This window comes from Hypanus sabinus, chromosome 13, assembly GCF_030144855.1.
Source record: "Hypanus sabinus isolate sHypSab1 chromosome 13, sHypSab1.hap1, whole genome shotgun sequence".
Taxonomy (NCBI): domain Eukaryota; kingdom Metazoa; phylum Chordata; class Chondrichthyes; order Myliobatiformes; family Dasyatidae; genus Hypanus; species Hypanus sabinus.
The window spans coordinates 3640034-3665775 of record NC_082718.1 but is presented as its reverse complement, the minus strand read 5'-3'; the positions used below and the strand labels follow the sequence as shown (position 1 = coordinate 3665775).

At 44.7% G+C, this 25742-nt stretch overlaps 1 long non-coding RNA gene across 1 annotated transcript in view; it reads left to right on the top strand.

Annotated features, from left to right (window-relative positions):
* Positions 1-219: 219 nt before the first annotated feature.
* Positions 220-25742, top strand: part of LOC132403429 (uncharacterized) — a 329276-nt gene continuing 303753 nt past the window's right edge. Inside the window, exon 1 of the long non-coding RNA XR_009515258.1 lies at positions 220-327. This is a non-coding gene — a long non-coding RNA (uncharacterized LOC132403429). The remainder of the gene's footprint in view (positions 328-25742) is intronic.

Genomic DNA, 25742 nt, shown 5'->3' with positions numbered 1-25742 from the left:
TGTTCAGTATTAACCATCCAATCTCCTTCATTAAATTCCAGCCTGCAACTCGCTCCCCAGGCAGTTTTTATTCTTGAACCCCTTGGCAAGTTCTGTACTTTTTCACAGTTGGGTGCCCATTAATGTACATACTATCGCTGCTGTGTGGAGGGCTGGATAAGATTGCAACCTATAATTTTGGATTCCTGTTGCTCTGGGTGCACACTGTGAGTAAGGTAGGTCTGCACAGTCTCTGTATTTGCATTGTAGTTAGCTCTCTGTTTACTCATCTCTGTGGAGTTGATCATCTCACCGGCAGTGATTAGAGCTCACTCAGTGGGCCTATATGTGAGGATTCTTATTTCTAAATTTCTTTCATAGTTTGTTGGGAATGTTTTTTCACGAGTTATTTTCTCTGAGGGGCGAAGTACAGATGGAAGCAAGTAATAGAGCAAAGAAGAGAGATCGAGTGCTGATGTGAGTCTCCTGCCTCCTTCTGGCAAGCATTAAACACCATAGCCTTTTGGAGCTCAGAATGAGCCAGCCAGCATTCCCTCATTACTGCATTTGCATTAGTTTCCGTAACTTAGTAATTTTCATGTCTTGTACCGTACTACAAGTTACAAAGCAACAAATTCATGACATGTGACATGTGAAAAACCCGATTCTGGATGTATGGGTGCGAGAGAACTGCTACAGAGTGTATGTAGATATAAAAAGCTCATCTACACAAGGGGCCTGTGTTGAGTAACTCACAAATACGTGGAAGTCTGTAGGTGCTGGAAATCCAAAGCAACACCAAATAAAATACCGGAGAAACTCAGCAGATCAGGCAGCATCTGCGGAAAAGAGTAAACTGGTAACATTCTGGACCAAGACCCTTCTTCAGGCTGGAAAGGTGGGCAGAAGAATAAAAGGTTGTAGGAAGGGAAAGAGGCTGGCTGGAAGGTGATTGGTGAAGCCACATGGATGGGAAAGGTCAAGAGCAGGAGAAGGAAGAACCTGATAAGAGAGGAGAGTGGACAACGGGAGAAAGGGGAGGGGCATGGGGGAAGCAATGGGAGAAGAAGTGAAAAGTCAGAGTGGGAATGAAGGATGTTGGGGTGGAGGGGTAGAATTTGTTCACCAGATGGAGAAATCGATATTCATGCCATTAAATTAGAGAGTTGTTGAGTGGTTGGTATCAGGAAATCAGCAGATAAAATTTCCAGGAATACGTCCAGGGTGGAAGAGAGTAGGGTCTCAAAGAGGAGAAGTCTAAAAGATCCCATAAAAAGCTAACCCAAAATAAAACCGTTCCTAATGGGCAGTTTGAAAGATTTAACAATAAGCCCTCATGGCCAGACACTTTTAAGGTCTGACTAGAATTGAGTATTTTCCACACCTAATTCCAAAAGGCTGTTTATGCAAGTTTTAGTCTGACTATACTATATCTAGACCATGACTGAAAATACTAATTAGATAAGTTCTTAATACTGATTGCTGGGGAAATACCTCTGGCGATCGCTCTCTGAAGCCGACTTTAATCTGCCTGTAACTGCTTCTGCTTTAGGCCCCTCAGGACAAAAGATGGATCGATCGACAAGCTGCTTGGTCGCTGTAGTCTTCACACGCTCGTTGCAGGGATCACTGTCTGTGATTTGAGTTTTAAATTCATTTCCCATTTTCCCAGAGGGAAGCGCATTGCTTAGTTTAACTCGACAGCTCCCTCCCACTCACCCACTGCATCTCTGCTCAGTGACACCACAGTCATATCCCTCACCAGCCCTAAGAGCCTGATGCAATATATTAAAAATAATCAGCGAAAATGAGGAGTCAATGCTGGGCAGATGGATCTATATCTCCACTTGCATTGTAATGACTCACTTGGTGAATCCTACCCAGCCTCAACTCCAGAGTTTTTTAATATTTGTAGCAACAGAGTGACTAGGAGGAGAGGAATAATGAGAGATTACAAAGAGTGAAGGGAGGGGGCAAAGTATGAGCTCATTATCATGGTAACTATTACCCCAGACGAGCCATATTTGCAGATACATCACCCTGCACATAATTAAAGATAAAGATGAGCCTTATTTGTCACAGGTACATTGAAACTTCATTTGCATCAATGAGCAACAGTGGTGCTGGATGTCACCACAGGGTTGAAGTGTCAAATACAGGCACTGTAGGTGAGAAGGGACAGGTTCCCGGGGGATAAGGAGGTAGGTTTTTGCTCAGAGTGGTGGATGCCTGGAATGCACAGCCTGTTATGGTGGTAGAGACACATTCTTTTGAAACGGTGGCTGAAGACTGGAACACTCTGTCAGCAAAGGTGGTGGAGGCAGGCATTCTTGCAACCCTTACCGAGCATCTAGTCGGACAAGGCACCAGAGGCTTTGGTTTCAGTGTCAGTCTGGGCTCCATGGTAGTGTAGCAGTGAGCACGATGCTTTTACAGCTTGGGGCAGCAGAGTCTGGAGTTCAATCCCGGCATCCTCTGTGTGGTGTTTGTATGCCCTTCTTGTGGATTTCTTCTGTTTCCTCCCACAGTCCAGTTGGTAGGTTGATTGGTCATTGTAAAATGTCCTGTGATTAAATCAGTGGATTGTTGTGCCATGGCTGGAAGTGCTGGAAGGACTTGTTCTGCACTGATCTCCTACTGCACCGGACCAAATGAAGCTGCAGAGGATCGTAAATCCAATCAGTTCCATCTTGGGTACTAGACTACAAAGTGCCCAGGACATCTTAAGGGAGCAGTGTCTCAGAAAGGCAGCGTCCATTATTAAGGACCTCCAGCACCCAGGGCATACCCTTTTCTCACTATTACCATCAGATAGGAGGTACAGAAGCCTGAAGGCACACATGCAGTGGTTCAGGAACAGTGATTCTTATTTTATTTATTATTATCATTATTATTATTATTATTATTATCTTCTAGATTATGTATTGCAGTAAACTGCTGCTGCTAAGTTAACAAATTTCACGTCACATGCCAGTGATAATAAACCGGATTCTGATTCTGTAAATAAGTAGATAAATGGGACGATTGTAGTTAGGTCCTGATGAAAGCTTTGAGCTGAGCTGTTGACTTTGTTTCGCTGAGATGCAGCCTGACACACTGAGTATTTCCAGTTTTGTTTGTGTTTTATTTAGTTAGTGGCTTAATAGTTTGCATTCTCATGATGGGCCGAAAGGCCTATTTTTGCAGTAAATGGCTATGGTATAGTTGCAAAATTTTGGAACTCTTTTTATTAAAGGGTAGTGGAAGCAGAATTTTACATTATTTTTAAGACAGAGGTAAAAAGATCTTGAAAAGCAAGAAACTGAAATTATACTGGATTAGGCGGGAACTGGATTGGTGTGAAAGTACAGTTTGACGTGCCAGTGAGACAGATCATTGCAAACAGAGGTACATGGTGTTCGTACAAAAGGAAACAGCTTTAACAGAAGTGCTGTTACAGTCCGGTGAGGATTGATCTTACTGAATAATGGAGTTGACTTAATAAGCCTAATTCATTCATTTATTTGTACGCATGTGTGTCCCCATGTATGTCTTTTGCACAGACAATTCTAGTGGCATTATTAACCTAGCCGTCATTCCCTGGGCACTACTTGATGCTCCAGGGAGCCCTTCTCTCTAGATGACAGTTCTTTAAACCGATATTCAATCCAGGAAATTTTCAGCTGGAGTGAGAATCGGGACCTCCACCATCCTTCACTCCTTCAGACATTGATGTTCAGAACCACCACAACATTTTTCCTTCATTCTGCTAGTGTTCTCACTGCTACGAGAAATTGGTCCTTTGTAACCAGGGCATTTCTCCTTGGAGTGAAGGAGGATGCAGGTGTACAAGATGATAAAAGGCCTAGACAAAGCGGGGAGCCAGAAACTTCTTCTCAGTGGCAGAAATGGTGAATATGATGAAATTATTCATTGATTCATAAAACAGATCTATTCCTGGGAAATCCCTCATTTTCATAATTCAAATGGCTAAAAAAAGTACTTATGGTTTATTTGCTACAGTTGGTGGCTTGCATGCTATCAGGTAGAGCCAAAAATGCATCCTAAAACTCAACAGCCTCACAATGTTCATAAATTAAGGAATAAATCTGATTTATTAACCATAATCAAAGGTCTCTTGTTTCAAAACAATCCTCATAATTCTGTAGCCTGGCAACACTTCTCATCCCTCCCCTGCTCATCTCTGATAACTCACGCTTGTCCTGTGTAGTATTTGATCTGTGGTCTGTGTTCCAGTATGACCCCTCTGCTCTGACATTACAAAGGCAAGTGTAGCATGTATAAATGTATCTTTTTACAGAACAGAATGTAAATGTGGCATTACTTTGATGCATTGCAGAGGAGCTGCTACGATGCTACTTGGATGACGGAACATGTCTTATGAGGACAGGTTGAGCAAACTAGGGCTTTCCTCTTTGGAGAGAAGGAGGATGAGAGGTGACTTGATAGAGGCGTACAAGATGATAAGGGGCATAGACAGAGACTTCTTCCCAGGGCAAAAATGTCTAATACAAGGAGACATAACCTTAAGGTATTTGGAGGAAAGTATGGGGGGGGGGGATGTTTGTGCAGATTAGTGCAGAGGATATTGAGAGTCTGCAGAGAGATATAGATAGATTAAATGAGTGGGCAAGGGTCTGGCAGATGGAGTACATGGTTGGTAAATGTGAGGTCATCCACTTTGGAAGAAAAAATGGAAGAGCAGAGTATTGTTTAAATAGCAAAAAATTGCAACATGCTGCTGTACGGAGGGACTTGGGAGTGCTTGTGCATGAATCATGAAAGGTTGGTTTGCAGGTACAGCTGGCTATCAAGAAGGCTAATGGATTGTTGGCCTTCATTGCTCGAGGGATTGAATTTAAGAGCAGGGAGGTTATGCTGCAACTGTACAGGGTACTGATGAGGCCTCACCTGGAGTATTGTGTGCAGTTCTGGTCTCCATACTTGAGGAGGGATATACTGGCTTTGGAGGCGATGCAGAGGAGGATCACCAGGTTGATTCCAGAGATGAGGGGTTCAGACTAAGGAGAGATTGTGTCGCCTGGGACTATACTCGCTAGAATTCAGAAGAATGAGAGGAGATCTTATAGAAACATATAAAATTATGAAAGGGATAGATAAGATAGAGGCAGGAAAGTTGTTTCCACCGGTAGGTGAGGCTAGAACTAGGGGCCATAGCCTAGTAGTCTCCAGATTCAGGGGAGTAGATTTAGGATGGAGATGAGGAGGAACTGGTTTTCCCAGAGAGTGTTGAATCTGTGGAATTCTCTGTCCAATGAAGCAGTGGAGGCTACCTCAGTAAATATATTTAAGACAAGGTTGGATTGATTATTGCATAGCAGGGGAATTAAGGGTTACAGGGAAAAGGCAGGTAGGTGGAGATGAGTCTGTGGCCAGATCAACCATGATCTTATTGAATGGTGGAGGTGGTTTGAAGGGCCGGATGGCCGACTCCTGCCCCTAACTCTTATGGTCTTGTGATGTCAGAAGTAGGTTTTTACACTTAAGAGTGTCGATGCATGGAATGTGTTTCCGGGGGGGGGGGGGGGGGGTAGAGCTAGATACAATAGGGACACTTAAGAGACTCTTTGATAGGTGGACAGATGATATATAAGTGCGACATGGGAGTCGGTTACAGGATCATGGTGGGCTGAACAGCCTTTACAGTGCCATGTTGTTGTATGATCAATGTTATAGCAGATACTGCTGTTAGTTGATCAGTCACTCACTACCTTCAATATAGAAATGCCCTCCCTTTTCATCTAGTGATCATCTCAACAGAGCCTATGAACATCACAATGGCTGCTTGAGGTGTAAATAAAATTGAAAAATGCGGTTCCCAAGGAAAAGAAGAAGCAATGGCATCAGTGAGCTTGATGGAAAGGTCAGTGAAGTTGGGAAATGGAAGCGGTCTCAGTCTTTTTTCCTGTGGATGGAGTAAGTGGAGATGCTCCTGAGAATGAAGAAGATCGTGAAGGTCGGGAACAGGAATCCATGGCAGAAAGTCAGGAGCAATGGATGAGAAAACATCCTCAGAGTTCTGAAAGTCAGGATGAAAAGTACATGGAAAAGAAATATCAAGAAGCAATCAAAGTGGAAAATGATCTAGGTGGATTTATCGTTTTTAATAATAAACTAATGAGAGGATAATTATAATTACTACAGTAGTTAAGGAGCACTATTAGTCTGTTATGTTTATTGTTAGACTTGATGTTTAGAGAGTGTATTACAAAATGTATTTTTAGTTCTGTACAGCCACAACACAATAGAGGTACAGAACAGACATATGAAATGTTCGGAGAGTGTGGACGCCGCTAACTCAATGTTGACCACCTTCAGCAAAGGATATTTAAACTGGCCGTTCTGTCCTTGTGAATTCCCTGACTGACAAAATAGCCTGTGGGTAGAAGAGCTGTAACGTGTACGCCTTCTCAAGCACATTATATGTTACACCTGCTGCCCCCAGGGACCTGTGAACGTGCACACCAAGGTCTGTCTGTCCCCTACACCATAAACTACGCATGCCTTCTCATCATTTATCCTCTCACTCCTCGACCTTCAAAACCTTTCCTAGAAACTTGATATCAAGCTTCCTTCAGTCCAGAGTATTCTTTATCACGATCAAACCATTGATTATTTTTGTATTAATATTGATCCTGAAGCCTGGATATGTACTGATGCTGCTGACTCCCAATATACACTTGGTAAATACATTTGAATCTTGAACCTTAATAATGATCACACGGTAAACAGAGACTGAACACAGGTCTGCAGCTATCAAAAACCTCAACAATAATTTCCCAAAATATTATTATTTCAGACACATGCCTTGGTGCGTTACAGAGCAGGCTGAGTGACTGGGATCTTAAGTTTCAGGGTGAACAGTCTGATTGAGAGTGGAGTGTGTAGGGGAAGCAGAGTTGGGTGTGGAGGAGGGTGGTGGAGAAAGATGGTTGGGATGATGGGGAAGAGGACTAGGGAGGCAACTGCAGGGAAGAAGGCAGAAAGAGGGGGAGTGGGGAATAAGGGAGTGCACTGGAGCAGAGTGGGGGGGGATTGATGAAAATTCATGGTAGGTCAGGAGTGAAGGACAGGTGAGGTTAGAACAGTGGTCATGTGAGCTGATGAGGACGCAGAAACCAAAGAGTATATTAGGGTGGATGGAGGGGTTTGTGGTGGTGGAGATGGGGAGTTTCAGGTAGATTGATAACATGGATAGGGATTAATAGGGATGGACAGAGATAGATTGTGCGGCGATGGACAGGAGAGAATGGTGTTGGGGTGGACAGGGATGGATGGTGTTGGGGTGGACAGGGATGGATGGTGTAGGGATGGACAGAAACAGATGGTGTTGGGATGGACAGGGATGGATGGTGTTGGGATGGACAGGGATGGATGGTGTTGGGATGGACAGGGACAGATGGTGTTGGGATGGACAGTGATGGATGGTGTTGGGATGGACAGGGATGGATGGTGTTGGGATGGACAGTGATGGATGGTGTTGGGATGGACAGGGATGGATGGTGGGGATGAACAGGGATGGATGGTGTTGGGATGGACAGTGATGGATGGTGTTGGGATGGACAGTGATGGATGGTTTTGGGATGGACAGGGATGGATGGTGAGGATGAACAGGGATGGATGGTGTTGGGATGGACAGGGACGGATGGTGTTGGGATGGACAGTGATGGATGGTGTTGGGATGGACAGGGACGGATGGTGTTGGGATGGACAGTGATGGATGGTGTTGGGATGGACAGGGATGGATGGTGTTGGGATGGACAGGGACAGATGGTATTGGGATGGACAGAGGTGGATGGTGTTGGGATGGTCAGGGATGGATGGTGTTGGGATGGACAGGGACGGATGGTGTTGGGATGGACAGGGATGGATGGTGTTGGGATGGACAGGGATGGATGGTGTTGGGATGGACAGGGATGGATGGTGTTGGGATGGACAGGGATGGATGGTGTTGGGATGGACAGTGATGGATGGTGTTGGGATGGACAGGGATGGATGGTGTTGGGATGGACAGGGATGGATGGTGTTGGGATGGACAGGGATTGATGGTATTGGGATGGACAGAGGTGGATGGTGTTGGGATGGACAGGGATTGATGGTATTGGGATGGACAGAGGTGGATGGTGTTGGGATGGACAGATCTGGATGGTGTTGGGATGGACAGGGATGGATGGTGTTGGGATGGACATGGATGGATGGTGTTGGGATCGACAGGGATGGATGGTGTTGGGATAGACAGGGATGGATGGTGTTGGGATGGACAGGGATGGATGGTGTTGGGATAGACAGGGATGGATGGTTTTGGGATGGACAGGGATGGATGGTGTTGGGATAGACAGTGATGGATGGTGTTGGGATGGACAGGGATGGATGGTGTTGGGATGGACAGTGATGGATGGTGTTGGGATGGACAGGGACGGATGGTGTTGGGATCAACAGGGATGGATGGTGTTGGGATGAACAGGGATGGATGGTGTTGGGATGGACAGTGATGGATGGTGTTGGGATGGACATGGATGGATGGTGTTGGGATGGACAGGGATGGATGGTGTTGGGATGGACAGGGATGGATGGTTTTGGGATGGACAGGGATGGATGGTGTTGGGATGGACAGGGATGGATGGTGTTGGGATAGACAGGGATGGATGGTTTTGGGATGGACAGGGATGGATGGTGTTGGGATAGACAGTGATGGATGGTGTTGGGATGGACAGGGATGGATGGTGTTGGGATAGACAGGGATGGATGGTTTTGGGATGGACAGGGATGGATGGTGTTGGGATAGACAGTGATGGATGGTGTTGGGATGGACAGGGATGGATGGTGTTGGGATGGACAGTGATGGATGGTGTTGGGATGGACAGGGACGGATGGTGTTGGGATCAACAGGGATGGATGGTGTTGGGATGGACAGGGATGGATGGTGGGGATGAACAGGGATGGATGGTGTTGGGATGGACAGTGATGGATGGTGTTGGGATGGACAGTGATGGATGGTGTTGGGATGGACAGTGATGGATGGTGTTGGGATGGACAGGGACGGATGGTGGGAAGATGCACAGAGGTGGATGGTGTTGGGATGGACAGGGATGGATGGTGTTGGGATGGACAGGGATGTATGGTGTTGGGATGGACAGGGACGGATGGTGTTGGGATGGACAGGGATGGATGGTGTTGGGATAGACAGGGATGGATGGTGTTGGGATGGACAGGGACGGATGGTGGGAAGATGCACAGAGGTAGATGGTGTTGGAATCGACAGGGATGGATGGTGTTGGGATGGACAGGGACGGATGGTGGGAAGATGCACAGAGGTGGATGGTGTGTGGTGGACAGGGAAGGATAGAAAGAAGTGGATTATGTGAGAATGGACAGGGATGGATTGTATGTGAATAGACAGAGATGGATGGTGTTGGGATGGACAGGGATGGATGGCATGTGATGGATAGAGCTGAAGGTGTGGAATGGGCAGGATGGATGTTGTGGGAATAGACATGGATGGATACTGTGTGGATGGTGATCTGGAATTCTACCTACAAGGCAAGAGTGCGTATCAGACTGCTGGAGAGGTAGTAATGGAGGACAACGGAATAGTGAATGAACTGATTAAGTATTTTGCATCAGTCTTCACTGTGGAAGAAACTAGCAGTATGGTGCTGGTTCCAGTTTCGGGCGAATGAAGTGTTTGAAATTACCATAACTTATAACTTGCGAGAAGGTTATTGGGAAACTGAAAGGTCTGCAGGTAGATAAATCACCTGGACAAAGTGGTAGTCACCCCAGAGTTCTGCAAGAGGCGGCTGAAGAAATAATGAAGGCATTACCAGAAGTTACAAGTTGCAAGTGTAACTCCATTCTTCAAGAAGTGATAGAGGCAGTAGAGAGAAAACTATAGGCCCGTCAGTCTATCCTCAGTGGTTTGAGAAGATGTGGGATTGATTGTTAAGGACGAAGTCTCAGGGTACTTGGAGGCACTTGATAAAATAGTCAGCATGGTTTCCTCAAGGGAAACTCTTGCCTGATAGATCTGTTGGAATTCTTTGAAGAAATATCAAGTAGGATAGATAAAGAAAAATTGGATGTTATTATGTACTTGGAGTTTCAGAAGGCCTTTGACAAGGTGCTTACATGAGGCTGTTTAACAGGCTATGAGCCCATGGGAAAAACAGTTTCTGATTGGCAGGAGGAAATCAATGGGAATACAGGAAGTTTTTTCTGACTGCTACCAGAGACTAGTGGTGTTCCACAAGGGTAAGCGTTGGGACAGTTCTTTTTTACGTTATATGTCAATGATTTGGATGATGGAATTGATGGTTTTGATGCATGATATGAAGATAGGAGGAGGAGCAGGTAGCTTTGAGGAAGTAGAGAAGTTACAGAAGGATTGAGACAGATTAGAAGGATGGACAAATAAATGGCAGGTGAAATATAGTGTTGGGAAGTGTATGGTCAGGCAGTTCGGTAGAAGGAATGAAAGAGTTGACAATTTTCTAAATGGAGGGAGAATACAAAAAAATTGAGATGCAAAGGGACTTGGGAGTCCTTGTGCAGAACACCCTAAAGGTTAATTTGCAGATTGAGTCTGTGGTGAGGAATGCAAATGTAATGTTAGCACTCATTTGAAGAGGACTACAATATAAAAGCAAGGATATAATGTTGAAACTTTATAAAACACTAATGAGGCCCCTCTTAGAGTATTGTGAGCCAGTTTGGGGCCCTTATCTTAGAAAAGATGTGCTGAAACTGGAGAGGGTTCAGAGGAGGTTCACAAAAATGATTCCAGGATTGAATGGTTTGTCATGTGAAGAGCGTTTGATGGTTCTGGGCCTGTATTCACCAGAATTCAGAAGAATGAGGGGTGACCTCATTGAAACCTACCGAGTGGTGAAAGGCCTTGAAAGAGTGGATGTGGAAAGGGTGTTTCCTATGGTGGGAGAGTCTAGGATCAGAGGACATAGCCTCATAATAGAGGGGTGTCCTTTTAGAATGGAGATGAGGAGGAATTTTTAGCTAGACAGTAGTGAATCAGTAGAATTCTCTGCAAAAGGCAGCTGCGGAAGGTCTCTGTGTAAATTTAAAACAGAGGTTGATAGAATTTTGATTGGTCGGCATGAAATGATACGGGGAGAAGGCAGAAAATTGAGGGTGAGAAGAAAATTGAATCAGCCATGATGAAATGGTGGAACAGACTAGATGGGCCAAATAGCCTGACTCTGCTCCTGAATTTTATGGTCTTAGCAATGATACTTACCTCCAAAAGATTATTAAAAAGTTGCATTAGCAAACAGAACCATAGAACATTACAGCACAGAAACAGGCCTTTTGGCCCTTCTTGGCTGTGCCGAACCATTTTTCTGCCTAGTCCCACTGACCTGCACCTGGACCATATCCCTCCATACCCCTCTCATCCATGTACCTGTCCAAGTTTTTCTTAAATGTTAAAAGTGAGCCCACATTCACCACTTCATCTGAAAGCTCATTCCACACTCCCACCACTCTCTGCGTGAAGAAGCTCCCCCTAATGTTCCCTTTAAACTTTTCCCCCTTCACCCTTAACCCATGTCCTCTGGTTTTTTTCTCCCTCAGCCTCAGTGGAAAAAGCCTGCTTGCATTCACCCTATCTATACCCATCATAATTTTATACACCTCTATCAAATCACCCCTCATTCTCCTACGCTCCAGGGAATAAAGTCCTAACCTATTCAACCTTTCACTGTAACTCAGTTTCTCAAGTCCCGGCAACATCCTCGTAAACCTTCTCTGCACTCTTTCAACCTTATTAATATCCTTCCTGTAACTCGGTGACCAAAACTGCACACAATACTCCAAATTCAGCCTCAACAATATATTATACAACCTCACCATAACATTCCAACTCTTATACTCAACACTTTGATTTATAAAGGCCAATGCACCAAAAGCTCTCTTTACAACCTGTGACGCCACTTTTAGGGAATTTTGTATCTGTATTCCCAGATCCCTCTGTTCTACTGCACTCCTCAGTGCCCTACCATTTACCTTGTATGTTCTACCTTGGTTTGTCCTTCCAAAGTGCAATACCTCACACTTGTCTGCATTAAACTCCATCTGCCATTTTTCAGCCCATTTTTCCAGCTGGTCCAAATCCCTCTGCAAACTTTGAAAACCTTCCTCTCTGTCCACTACACCTCCAATTTTTGTATCATCAGCAAATTTGCTGATCCAATTTACCGCATTATCATCCAGATCATTGATATAGATGACAACTAACAATGGACCCAGCAATGGTCCCTGTGGCACATCACTAGTCACAGGCCTCCACTACCACTGTCTGACTTCTCCCATTTAGCCAATGTCTAATCCAATTTACTACCTCACCATGTATGCCTCGCAAATGAATCTTCCTAACTAACCTCCCACGCGGGACCTTGGCAATGAGACAATACCCTTGGAACTGGGTTCAGCATTGCTGGTCAGAATGGTTCTCTGATGGCAGGGGTAGTTCTCAGAGTATTGACACATCGGGGCAGCTCTTAGAATTCAAGAACATGTCCTGGGGTTTGCAATGGTTCCCTGAAAATTCTCCTAGTCACTGAACACGTAAGACTGGTATCCTTTCCATGTCGGTGCCTGATTCAGAAGGACGCTGCTGGTAAATATGGAATTGGCCAGCTGCAGGTGGATTGGATCAAAGTACACATGGTTGTTAAAGGTGAAAGACAAGGAGAGAACAATCGATCACACATCAAGTCAAAAATAAAAGGTTATCAAAACATCACAGAATACAAGGTGTCAGTGGAATGATTTGAAATCACAAGCTGGGTTTACAGAGTCATAGAATGCAGCATCCAAGGGATTATACTTGAACTTCATCTGACAACAGTGTTGTGGGCAATGCTGTGAAACAGGCTGGAAATGAATGCAAATAGCTTAGAACGGACACTGGAATTATATCAAGGGATTTCAGACATGAGAAGAATTAGGGAAGTTAGCATTATTTTCTTTCAGACAATTGGGGTTAAGAGTTGGGAAGCTTTAGCAGAGGAACTGTGTTCCCTCACACAATAACTAAAAACTCAAAATGCTTCGTAAAAAGGAAATGAAGAGAAATGTTTTCCTTCTGAAGCCAGTCAGGATCTGGAATGTTTCAGAAAGTAGGCAAAGCTGATTCTGTAGGTAACTTTGGAAAGTATTTGGAGAAAGGAGCACACAGAGTGTGTATGGACCAAAACCATCTGCTCTTCTGGAGACGTGCCGGATGGGCGGCCCCGCCCTGTGTTTGTGTTGTTGCTTTGGTTTCTCCTTCAGTTTCAGTGAAGATCTCTGTCTAGTTTCCACGCATTTAATGCAGTGTTCATTTGCTTGAGATCTGGATTGACCGAGCGTCATCTTTCAAAGTGGCACATTTCATGTAGGTGGAACTGACATAAACAGAGTGTGCAAATATAGATTCTGTAACTGTCACCAAAAGTCTGACACACACAAGAATCCAAAAAAGGAAGGTACTTCTATTAAAAGCAAAACATCTTTTAAATCTGTGAATGTGATTTGGAAATGCAGAAGAAGAGTAAAGTTCTGTTCTACTGAAGTTTGAGATTGGACCTGTCATTTGTCTCATTATTGTAGTTGGCTGATGTTAATTTAAATGAAATTACAACTTAATATAGAGATCAGTTGTCCCAGTTCTTCACGGCCATGCATCCTGAGACGACATCTAAACTCTTGCTGAAGCTTAGAAGAATGAGGAGGGATCTCACAAAATATTGAAAGGCCTCAACAGAGTGGACATTGAGAGAATGCTTCTTATGGTTGGGGAATCTAGGACCAGGTGGCACAGCCATGGAGAAAGAAGTCCCTTTAGAACAGAGATTAGGAGGAATTTCTTTAGCCAGAGGGTGGTGAATCTGTGGCATTCAGAGGGATAATAAATCAGCCATGATACAACGGCAGAGCAAACAGTCTCACCCTGCTCCTATGTCTTATAAATGCAAGGTTATAATATCATTCTCAAACAGCCAGATTGTAGTGGTCAGAAAAGATTGATTGAACAGCTAGGATGTTTTCTCTTAAGGAAAATGCTGACAGCAGTCCTTAAACTTGCAAATGGAGAGTTAAACTATAGTTAAAGATTCTCTCTTGGGGGCAAGTCTAAATCAAAGTCGTCCGCGTGGAACGTGTGAGCTTTCTGCTTTCCTCCCACAGTCGGGTAATCATTATAAGTAGTCCTGTGACTAGGTTAGGTATCAAGTCTGTGGGGTTGTTGAGGCGATGTGTCTTGAAGGGCCAGAAGGGCCTTCTCTGCACTGTAGCTCTAAATAAATAAAAATGACCTACAGTACGGAAGATGTTAATAAATACAGTCGGTAGTAAGGAGTCCACAGCAGATGCCAGCTCATTGGCTCTTCACTCAACCCTGGAAAGCTGGACAGCATTAATCCATGCGTCAGATGCTCTTTATCGACCAGAGCTCGACATTCAATAACATCATCCTCTAAACTACTACTACCACTCTTCTTCCTCTTCGGCTGCCCATCGATTTTCGACGATGGCTGAGGCCTGGGCATGGTTGTGTGGAAGACTGGCAGTTGCCCAAGCTGCAAGTCTCCCCTCTCCACGCTACTGATGATGTCCAAGGGAAGGGCATTAGGACCCTTGCAGCTTGGCACCGGTGTCGTAGCAGAGCAAAGTGTGGTTAAGTTCCTTGCTCAAGGACACAACACACTGCCTCAGCCAGGGCTTGAACTAGTGACCTTCAGATCAGTAGACCGACACCTTATCCACTTGGCCACGCGCCACACTGTACTACCACTACTATGTCGACTCAGGCCTAGGGGGCCAGCGTCGGGCACGCTGATCGCCTGAAAGCTGATCAGTAAGCCCCAGGACTCACACCACCAGGTTCAGGAACAGTTATTACCCTCAGCCAGAGGGGATAACTTCACTTGTCCCATCATTAAAATGCTACCGCAACCTATGGACTCACTTTGAATAATGACTCTATATCTCAGGTATTTATTATTATTATTTCTTTCTTTGTGCATTTTCAGAGTTTGTTGTCCTTTGCACACTGGCTGATTGTCTGAGCTGGTGTGGCCTTTCATTGATTCTGTTATGGTTGTTATTATTGAGCATGCCCACAAGAAAATGAATCTCAGGGCTCTATATGGTGACATTTATGTACTTTGAACTTCATGAATTCAGTTACTTGCTATTATTAGAAGCGATTGAAGCACAAAAACTTACATGCATGTGAAATGAAACCAGATGACAGAAGGAAAGGAAAGAGAAGGATATGGTGAAAGGAGACGGATGAAATGGGGGACAGCCAAGCTGAACTCTGAATCCAGTTATTTCTGTGCAGCGCATTCCTTGCAATCTCATGTAATTTATTCTGGTAGGTGATCATTGATATGTGCAGTCTAACACTGGAAGCGCTAAAGAGCAGCGGTCTGTACTGGGGACATAATATATGGGTAGTAGAGGATGAATTTGAAGAGACGACATTTCCTTGGCTTCCTGAGAGGCGCATGTAGGCTTTGCTAATATTCATACGTCGGGGCCAAATAGCTAACACAGTCCAACATCTCCCTCTCCTGGCTAACAAATGGCATTGCACCCTGAGGAGAAATGTGGCTTGTTAGTACACCAAATGGAAAAGGTAACTTGAATTTAGATCACAATCTTTAATGACCTTAGGATGCCCCAAAGCAAAATTACTGTGAACTATAGAAAGCAGAACAATGACGACAAAACAATCTGCAACCTTCCTCGAACACCCACCAGCTCGTGTTGCTGCCCCTCCCCCTACCATTTCATTCTGACTTCTCTCCTCTACCTTTCTGCTCCTGATGAAGGATCTAGTCCCAAAATGTTGACTATTTCCCTCCATAAATGCTGCCTGTCCTGCTGAGGTCTTCCAGAATTTTGCATGTGTTGCTCTGGATTTCCAGCATCTGCAGTCTCTCTCATGTCAGACAAGCTGCTTTATTGATTGTTGATTAAAATTTCAGTATTGCCCCAGAAAGCTGCAGCATTTTCTATGTTGTAACGTTAACCGTTGTCCAATGGTTACAATCATGAAAACATCTAGATTTTAAAAAATCATTGCTTTCTGGAAATAAGCAGCAGGTTCAAAGGGGATGTGAGGGGTAAGTTGTTTACTCAGTGTGTGCTGGATGTCTGGAATGCGCTGGCTAGTATGGTGGTAGAGTCAAATACATTAGGGGCTTATAAGAGATGTTTGGATAGGCAGATGGGTGTGAGGAGGGTGGAGGGATAGGAGGGATTAGTGTTTAGGTGTTTTTAGCTGGCTTGCACAGCTCTGGGGGTTGAAGGGCCTGTTCTAATGCTGTACTGTCGTATATTCTGTCAGTTCTCAGTACAGCAACCCACAGGCCTTTCCTTATCTCCAGCAACTTTGCTACTCCCTCTCTCTCTTTGATCCCTTTGGTACTATGGGCTAGTTTTGCAATTAGTACGTGGAAGGAATGTAGAACACCTTTGGGAACCCATAATCACTCGGTGATGGGGAGAGCGTGCGGACTCCACACAGATGACGTTTGAGGTCAGGATCGAACCCGTGGCCCTGAGGCTGTGCCACTGTGCTAGCCTTGAGGGTTCAGGCTAGTCTCTGGATCATGACTGAGGTGATCTCCGTAACAGAGACAGTGACTGGACCCCTCTTTCAGGCAGATTAGGGGAAGTTTATTAACAAGGTTGTTGTAGACGTTGCCTTCAACTTCCCTAATATAGACTAGGATGTCCCAAGTGCATGAGGTTTAGATGGAGCAGAATATGTTCGGTGCATCCAGAATGCATATGTAGATCATCCAACAAGTGGAAGGAACATACTGGACCGGGTCTGACCAGAGGACTGACGTTTCAGTGGGAGAATAATTAGAAGAGGTTAATCCCTAGGTTTAAGATGGCTAGAAGGTGCCCCTTCCCTCCACTAGTCCACAGGCCACCCTTGAGCCAAGCGTAGCTCCCCCCCCCCCCCCCACCCCGCACCAATCAGGGTCATGTGAAGTCACGGGAGCTGGGAGATGGTCATATGAGTAGCTGGTGTGTATCATAATTCCTGTTATGTGACCACTGATGCCAGGCAGACTATCTCTGAAGAGTATTGATAATGACTGTGGTCGCCCGTCTTGTAAAGACACTGCCCAGCAGAAGGCAATGGCAAACCACTTTTGAAGAAAAATTTGCCAAGAACAATCATGGTCATGGTTATAACCTTAATGCTTCCTATCTGGGGGACACCAAGGATGTATGATTCTCAAGTTGAATCGTTCTATAGACCCTAAGAAACACAAGACCTGAATCTAGAATTTCATCTACGAGACGGCACCTCCAACTTTGCTTTCTTTGTGCTCCACTGGACAGGTGAACACATCTTGTCTGCTGCTACAGAAACAATTGCTTTACAGAAGGAATATTGATGTCACAGCCTGAGGATCCTTCCAACACTGTACACACGGGGAACACAAGCCTACAGAGAGCAGGCTGGTGTGGAGACAAATTGCCTTTAATGGACTCTGAAATTTTGTTAATTACTTTCTCGACGTTCAGTTCCATCCCCTAGATCTGATGCACTATTTCCCTATGGAGCTATCCAATTTTACTGATTTTATTTGGTTATTGAGATGCAGCACAGAGTGAGCCCTCTGGCCCTTCGAGACCCTCCATCCAGTAACCCCAGCCTAATCACAGGACCATTCACACTGACCAATTAACCTACTAGCCCGTATGTCTTTGGACCGTGGAAGGGAAATGGAGCACACCGGTTATGGGGAGAACATACAAATGTCTTTCAGGCAGCGGCAGGAATTGAACCCAGGCCGCTGTTACTGTAAAGCGTTGAGCTGACCGCTGCACTAGAATACCGCCCCAAGTTTTCAGCTGTTAGTCATTCTATCACAAACCTACCAGACTGGTTGCCAAGGAAACAGTGTGAAATTGGAATCTGATTTTCCCAGAGCACGATAGCTCAGTTTTGTCTATTGTCCTAAACTTCCTGAAGTCCAAGAAGACATTCAGAGCAACAGACAATCTGCTGCAGGAACTGAGCAGCGCCTGTGGGAGGAAAGGGTTTGTCAACTTCCCAGCTTGAAACCAGTCAGGGCAGATTGTTTCTGCTTCAGATTCCAGCACCTGCACTCTCCTATTTCCCCAAAGGCTTGCAGAAGTTCATTTAAAAGTAGTCACTCAGGACTGGGGCAAGAGGTAAAAAGGAGCCTCTTTGGAGGGCATGGTAGTGGCAAGAACCCAGAGCAAAAGAAGTTCCATTTTATGTGAGGTCAGCAGCCTCAGATAGTGGTTATTTGGAGGTTTGTGTACACAAAGCAGGAGCACTGGTTTTTATAAAAGTGGAGAGGTAGTGGGAGAGCATCCCAACTTTATGACACTTGTAGCACTTTCACACACAAAGCTGAGGCAATTAGGGCTTATAAAAGGAGTTTGTTTTGTGTCACTGATCGTGCCTTGAGTAAATTGCACCATTTGGCTGCATATCACTGCCCTAAGTTTCGATTGCAGGTCCCAGAGGTGCGAGTGTGATTGTGTTCATGTTTTTCCACTAATCTTGGGGGTTTAATTGAAATAGTAGAATACTATTGCCTTGGCCTCTGTACTTCAAAATGCAGCCTTTGCCTCGAGGGAGCCAACCTGTTGAAAGCAGGTGTTAAATCTGGGTGTGTCTGCAAATAGAAGTTGGTAGAAACCTGGATTATTTTCTGTATGAGACTCTACAGAGGAACAGCACAGCACAGTGGAGTATCAGTTAGCTTTATTCCCACTCACTGCCCCTGCGTATCAGCCGTAGGATTTTATCAGGAGTGGCACTTTATCAAATGCCTTCTGAAAATCCAGTAAGTGACAGCCACTGCCTCTCCTTGGTCCTCCCTGCTTGTTACTTCCTTGAAGAACTCCGTCAGATTTGTCAGGCAAGATTTCCCTTGACAGAAACCCTGCTGACTTTGACTGATTTTATTAGTCTCCACGTACACCAAAACTTTATTCTTAATATTGGACTCCAACACATTTCTGACCACTGAGGTTCAGCTAACTGGCCTATAATTTCCTTTCTTTTGCCTTCCTCCCTTCGTAAAGAGTGGAGTGACATTTGCAATCTTCCAGTCCTCCGGGAGAATGCCAGAACCAAGGGGCTCCTGAAAGACCATGACCAATGCATCTGCTTTCTCTTCAGCAACCTCTCTCAGGACTCTGGGATGTAGTCCATCTGGCCCAGGTGACGTATCTACTTTAAGATCTTTGAGTTTGCCTAGCAATTTTTCCTTTGTAATAGCAATGGCACTCACTCCTGCTCCCTGACACTCACGGATCTCTGGCACACTGCTAGTGTCTTTCACAGTGAAGACTGATGCACAGTGATTATTAGGTTCATCTGCAATTTTTCTGTCCACTATTACTACCTCACCAGCATCATTTTCCAGTGGTCCAATATTAACTCTCAGCTCCCTTTTACTCTTTATATAACTGAATAAACTTTCAGTATATTGCTTATATTATTGGGCAAACACAAGGAAATCTGCAGATGCTGGAAATTCAAGCAACACACACAAAATGCTGGTGGAACGCAGCAGGCCAGGCAGCATCTATAGGAAGAAGCACTGTTGACGTTTTGGGCCAAGACCCTTTGTCAGGACTAACTGTTAGTCCTGACAAAGGGACTCGGCCCGAAACATTGACAGTGCTTCTCCCTATAGATGCTGCCTGGCCTGCTGCATTCGACCAGCATTTTGTGTGTGTTGCTTGCTTATATTATTGCCTAGTTCTCCCTCATATTTCATCTTTTCTGTTTTTATGGCTTTTTAGTTGCCCTTTGTTGGATTTTAAAATCTTCCCAATCATCCAGCTTCCTACTCACTTTTGCTACATTATATGGCTTTCCTTGGCTTTTATGTAATCCTTAACTTTCTTTGTGTAACCCCCTGGGTCGCCTCAGGCTCGCTCAGCTCATTCTCGTCTAGGGGGAGCAGCCTTCGGCCCCGCCAAACTGGGTAATCAGCTGGTGTGGATGCTGTGTGATGTCCCCGCCTCGCCCCAAAACAGACAGTACACCATATGCGATTAAATGAGTACAATTTATAAAGGTTACTATAACTAAGTGATTAATAACGATACAGTATATATGAAGAGAAAATTAAAGAAAAGGCGCCAAACTTATCAAAGTCCAAACCACTTCGTGCACAGCCGTTGGAGCTCAATTTCTGAAGTCTTCTGGCCACCATTCGATCCCCTCCGAACTCCTCGACTCGCAGCTCAGGACCCTCCGAACTCCTCGGTCTCTCCAAACAGCTCAGGACCCTCCGAGTGGTCAACCAAGCACATCTAGCTTCATTCCCCCCCCTCCTTGGAGAATCTCCCGGCCTCGGACCCCCCCTTTGGGGTCCGATCCTCGCCCAGCTTAGAGCATTGCGTCCTCTCTCTCGACCCCCTTGTGCCGATCTGCCCAAAAGCCCGTCAACAAAAGCTTACAGACTCAGAAGAAAGAACATTAATCCCCATTTGGTTTACAAAGGAATACCATTCTCATTATCAGTAAATTAGCATTCCTGCTAGTTAACAAAAAGAAGAAACCCTCTTTACATTTGTCAGCCACAGTTGCCTACCCTGGCCATTTGAGAACCTCTTTTCCTGAAGGACATATCTATTCTGCATCTTATGAACTATTTCCAGAAATTTCAGCCATCTCTGCTCTGCTGTCATCCCCGCCAGTCTCACCCTCCAATCCACCTGGGCAAGGTCCTCTCTCACGCCTCTGTAATTCCCTTTATTCCATTGTGATACTGATACAGCTTGTGCTTCTCCCTCTCAAATTCCTGTATGAATTCAACCATATAATGATCACTGCCTCCTAAAGATTCTGTTAACTTAAATTCCCTGATAAACACAAAATCTAAGATAGCTTTTCACTAAGTAGGCTCAAGCACAAGCTGTTCTAGAAACTATCTCATAGGTATTCAAAAAATCCCCTCCTTGCAATCCGACACCAACCTGATTTTCCCAAAGCCCTGACGTATTGAAGTTCCCCATTACAATTGTGACATTACCCTTATTACACGCCCTTTCCAGCTCCCTTTGCAATCTCAATGCCACATTTTGGCTATTATTTGGAGGCCTGTACATGATTCCCAAAATGTATTTTTTTACCTTTTCAGTTTCTAACTCCACCCTCAAAGATTCAACATTCTCTGACCCGATGTCACCTCTTTCTAAAGATGTAATTCCATCTCTTACCAACAGAGCCACACCACCGTCTGTGCCTTCCTGCCTGTCCTTTCAATACAAAGTCTATCCTTTGATGTTAAACTCCCAACGACGGCCTTCTTCCAGCCACGACTCAGTGATGCTCACAACGTCATACTGACCAATCCCTAATCTCACGAGTTCGTCCACCTTATTCTGAATGCTATGCACATTGGAATACAGCACCTTCAGTCCCGCATTCTTCAGCCTTTTGAATTTTGTCTCTGTGGTACAACTTAACTCTTTGCTGTCTGCACTTTCAAAAGTCCAAAGGTCCAATTTAATGTCAGAGAAATGTATACAATATACATCCTGAAATGCTTTTTCTTCACAAACATCCACAAAAACAGAGGAGTGCCTCAAAGAATAAACGACAGTCAAATGTCAGAACCCCAAAGTCCCCCCCAGCTCCCCCCTCCTACGCTTAAGCAGCAGCAAGCGACAATCCCCCCTCCCCCACTGGCAAAAAGAAGCATCGGCACCTGCCACCGAGCACTCAAGCAGGAGCAAAGCAACAGTAAAGACACAGACTTGCAGTTACCCCCAAAGACGACTCGTTCACCCGGTACTCGACATACCACAGGCTCTCTCTCTTCCCCTAATAAGGGAGAAAGAAATGTCTCCATCTTCACAGTGAGCGGGGAGGCATAACGAACAACTTGCTGGTTTATAATGTTAAATGTCCACCATGTCACCTTTTTCGAGCTCAGTGCTCAAAGAAGGCCCGATCATTTGCTTGTCCTTCCTGACATTCATGTTACACCCATCACCAGCTTGTAAACCTGCTGGCTCATCCTCAGCTCTATCATACCGGTTTCCATCCCCCGCCATATTAGTTTAAACCACTCCCAATAGCTCTGGTAAACCTGCCTGCGAGGATATTGGACCCCCTTGGATTCAAGTGCAACCCGTCTCTTTTGTACAGGTCCCACCTTCCCCAAAAGAGGTCCCAACGATCCAGAAATCTGAATCCCTACCCCATGCTTCAGCCATGCATTTATCTGTCACTTCATTCTGTTCCTATCCTCGCTGTTGCGAGGCACAGGCAGCAATCCCGACATTACTGCCCTTGAGGTCCTGCTTCTCAGCTTCTTTCCTAGCTCCCTGTCGTCTTTTTTCAGGATCTCCTGCCTTTTTCTAGTTATGTCACTGGTACCAATATGTACCACAACTTCTGGCTGCTCACCCTCCTTTTTCAGGATATTGTGGACACATTCAAAAACATTGCAGACCCTGCCCCCTGGGTCTATCATCTGTTTCTTTTTTATATCCACAGAATCGCCTATGAAATCCCCTGTGACTGCTGCTTTCCTCCTCAATTCCCTATCCTTCTGAGCCACAGGGCCAGAGGTAGGGCTGCTGTTGCTTCCCCCCAGTAGATCATCTCCTGAACAGTACTAAAAATGGAGTACTTATTGTTGAGGAGGATGGTCACAGAGTTGCTCTCCACTATCTGATGTTATTCCTTCCCTCTCCTGACAGTCACCCATTTATCTGCCTCCTGTGGCTCCTGTCTATCACATCCTCACTCTCCCAAACAAGCCGAAGGTCATCAATCTACAGCTCCAGTACCCTAACTCGGTCTCTGACGAGCTGCATCTCGATGCATCTGGTGCAGATGTGGCCATCGGGGAGGCTGGGAGTCTCCTGGAAATCCCACATCTGACACTCAGAACAGAACTCTGGCCCTGCAGACATAACCCCTCTTCTTTCAGGAGTTAAGTAAGAAAAATAAATAAGAAATAAAATTAGCTACTTTCCTCGCCTAGAGCTGTTCTCGCTGAAGAACGTTGAGCCAAAGCCTTACCGCTCTGACTCAGACCACTCCCACGATGACCGCTCTGCTGGATGCTACCTCTCATATGGAAACCGGGTTGTTCAAGCTCTGTCGCAGACCTGTGCGGGAACACTTCTGCTGCATCTGTGCCCCACCGCAAGGGTGACACAACTTGATCATCCAGTCCTGTTTCCGTTCAGACGTTGCAATTTTGTTCACACTCACTTTCATTCCTGACTGCAACTCAACTGTGTCTCTGTCTGCTGAAACAATTTCAGCTGCTCTTTTAAATGTGTGCTGTGCTTTAGTTAGGAGCTGGTCTTGAATGTTTTTATGTAAGGTTCTATAAGCTAAACAAACCATCAATGTGTCTTTAAGTCCATCATTGAACTGACAAATCTCAGACAATTTCTCTAATTCAGCCATGTTTGCTGAAGTAGGCTCCCCTTCCTTTTTATTCTGGTTATGAAACTTAATGCATTCTGCAATTGACAATGGCTTTGGTTCTAATTGTTCCCGGATCACTTTCATGATACCATTCCGATGGGTTGGTTGGAGCAGTTAAACTTTTAATCAAACTGTATGCCAATGTACTCAGCAAAATTGATACTTGTTTCTCGTTGGCTATTTCATTTACTTCAAAATATTGTTCAATTTGCTCAGTATACATGAGCCAGTAATCTCTTGTGCAATGGAACCCATCAGTTTTTCCTGAAGTAGCCAGCCATTTCTGCTCTTTTTTATGATTATTATCACCCGGTGCTCATTTTTTAATGAACCCACAAGTTCTTCTGTTTACTGCCTTTTTTTAACTCGACAGTCTCTGTGTGTGCTGGGCTGTGTTTTTTGCTCACCACTCTTCGCCGCTCTTTTTTTCAAAAATCTTGCTGCGCTTCAACAGGTTGGCAGCCATTTCGGGGTTACTTAAAAATACCTCATCACCAGTGTCACCTTTTGTAACTCCGAAATATTAAACTAATTCAAAGGAAGAGACAGCAAGTCTGTAATGAGTCTAACTTTGTGTTTATTTTAAGTAAGGTGCATGCATATCATTTTGCGTGCAATTCATTAATTCATATTGAATTATTTAAACAAAAAAGAATGCTTAATTGACACGATTACTCAAATGTATCCATCAAATATTAAATACCCACCAGTACTGGTGTTCAGGGAGGGGTCGGGGGCCTGATGGAGGGTCACAGCCCAAAACATCATCTGCTGCAAGTCTTGCTCAGCTCCTACGTATCTTGTGTGTGTTGCTGAAGGTTTCCAGCATCTTCAGAATCTTTTGTGTTCGGGGGGGGGGGTCTGCTGTCCGTGAACATCAATCACTGAATGGAGGTGCAGCAAATTGGAAAGGAAATATAAGTTTTCTCTACAAGAGTTCTTGGGTATTTCCTGCAATTACATATCCCGAGTGAGTCGAAGATGTCATGCACAGGGCTGATCTCTCTACCTAAGGAAGATCAGAGGAAGTATAATGAAGATTTACCAGACTGATTTGATGCAGTTGTGAAGAAAGCACACCAGTGCTCCTTCATTAGGAGTTTGAAGAGATTTGCCATGCCACCAAACAGTCTCACAACTTTCTGTGTTTACATGATGGGGACCATTCTTTATGGTTGAATGGTGTGGAGCCTCCAATGCGCAGGAGGCTGCAGACGGTTGTGTACTCAACCAGGTCTATCACAGGCATGAACCTGCCCACCACTGAGGGTATCTTCGACAGACGGTGCCTCAGTGAGGCGGCACCCAATGTCAGGGACCCTTGCCGCCTGGGACCTGCCCTCTTCTTGTCAGGAAGGAGGTATAGAAGCCCGATGACCTCCACTCAACAACTTACATACAGCTTCTTTCCCTCTGCCACCAGATTTCTGAATGCTACCTCACTGCTGTTTTTTTTCCAGAATTTATTTGCTTTTGTAATTTATAGAATTTTATGATTTTGCACTGCACTGCTGCTGCAAAACAATAGACTTCTAGTCATCTGTCAGAAATAATAAACCAGATTCTGAACAGGATGGCGTTGGGCGGGATTGGCCTATGAACTGAGGTGAAGCAGACTAGAGTAAATGTTGAAAGGATGAAAAAGTAATTTTAACATGGTAGATGCAGAGACAGCGTTTCTCCCCAAATTAGACTCAAAATGAGGGGTCTGGTAACAAGAGGTAATTTCTGCACAAGAGGTTTCCACGTTTTTCTCAATGGATGTGAATCTTTGGAATTCTCTACTCAAGTGGTGTCTGGATTCTCGGTTATACAGTATGTTTAAGGTAAAGATCAATTAATATTGATAAATATGGCTGTGCTGTCTTTACGACAGTTATTTAGTTTATAATATTTTTGCTTAGTAATTCATTCGATAGTATTTTCTAGTTAGAATTAGAAGTGTTTAAAGTATATTCATTGCATGTAAAATATATCGGCACGCGATGACGTCACATCCGGTTTCGCCGCGTCTTGTGGGAAAATACCGGTTTGAAATTAGCGCGAGGGTGGGGGCTTACCACGAGGCAGACCCGAGCAGAAGTTGTTTTGCAGGCATGAGAAATCACAGTGAGAGCAACGCTGTAAGTTAATAGATAATCGATATATTGAACTAAGATGTTAATGCCGATCCTGTTAGAAGTAACGACGGTAGATAATGTTTATGCTTTCGTTAGTTAAAGAGTCGCGGATAGTTTGCATGGAAGTGTATTTAAAGTAGTCAATGGAG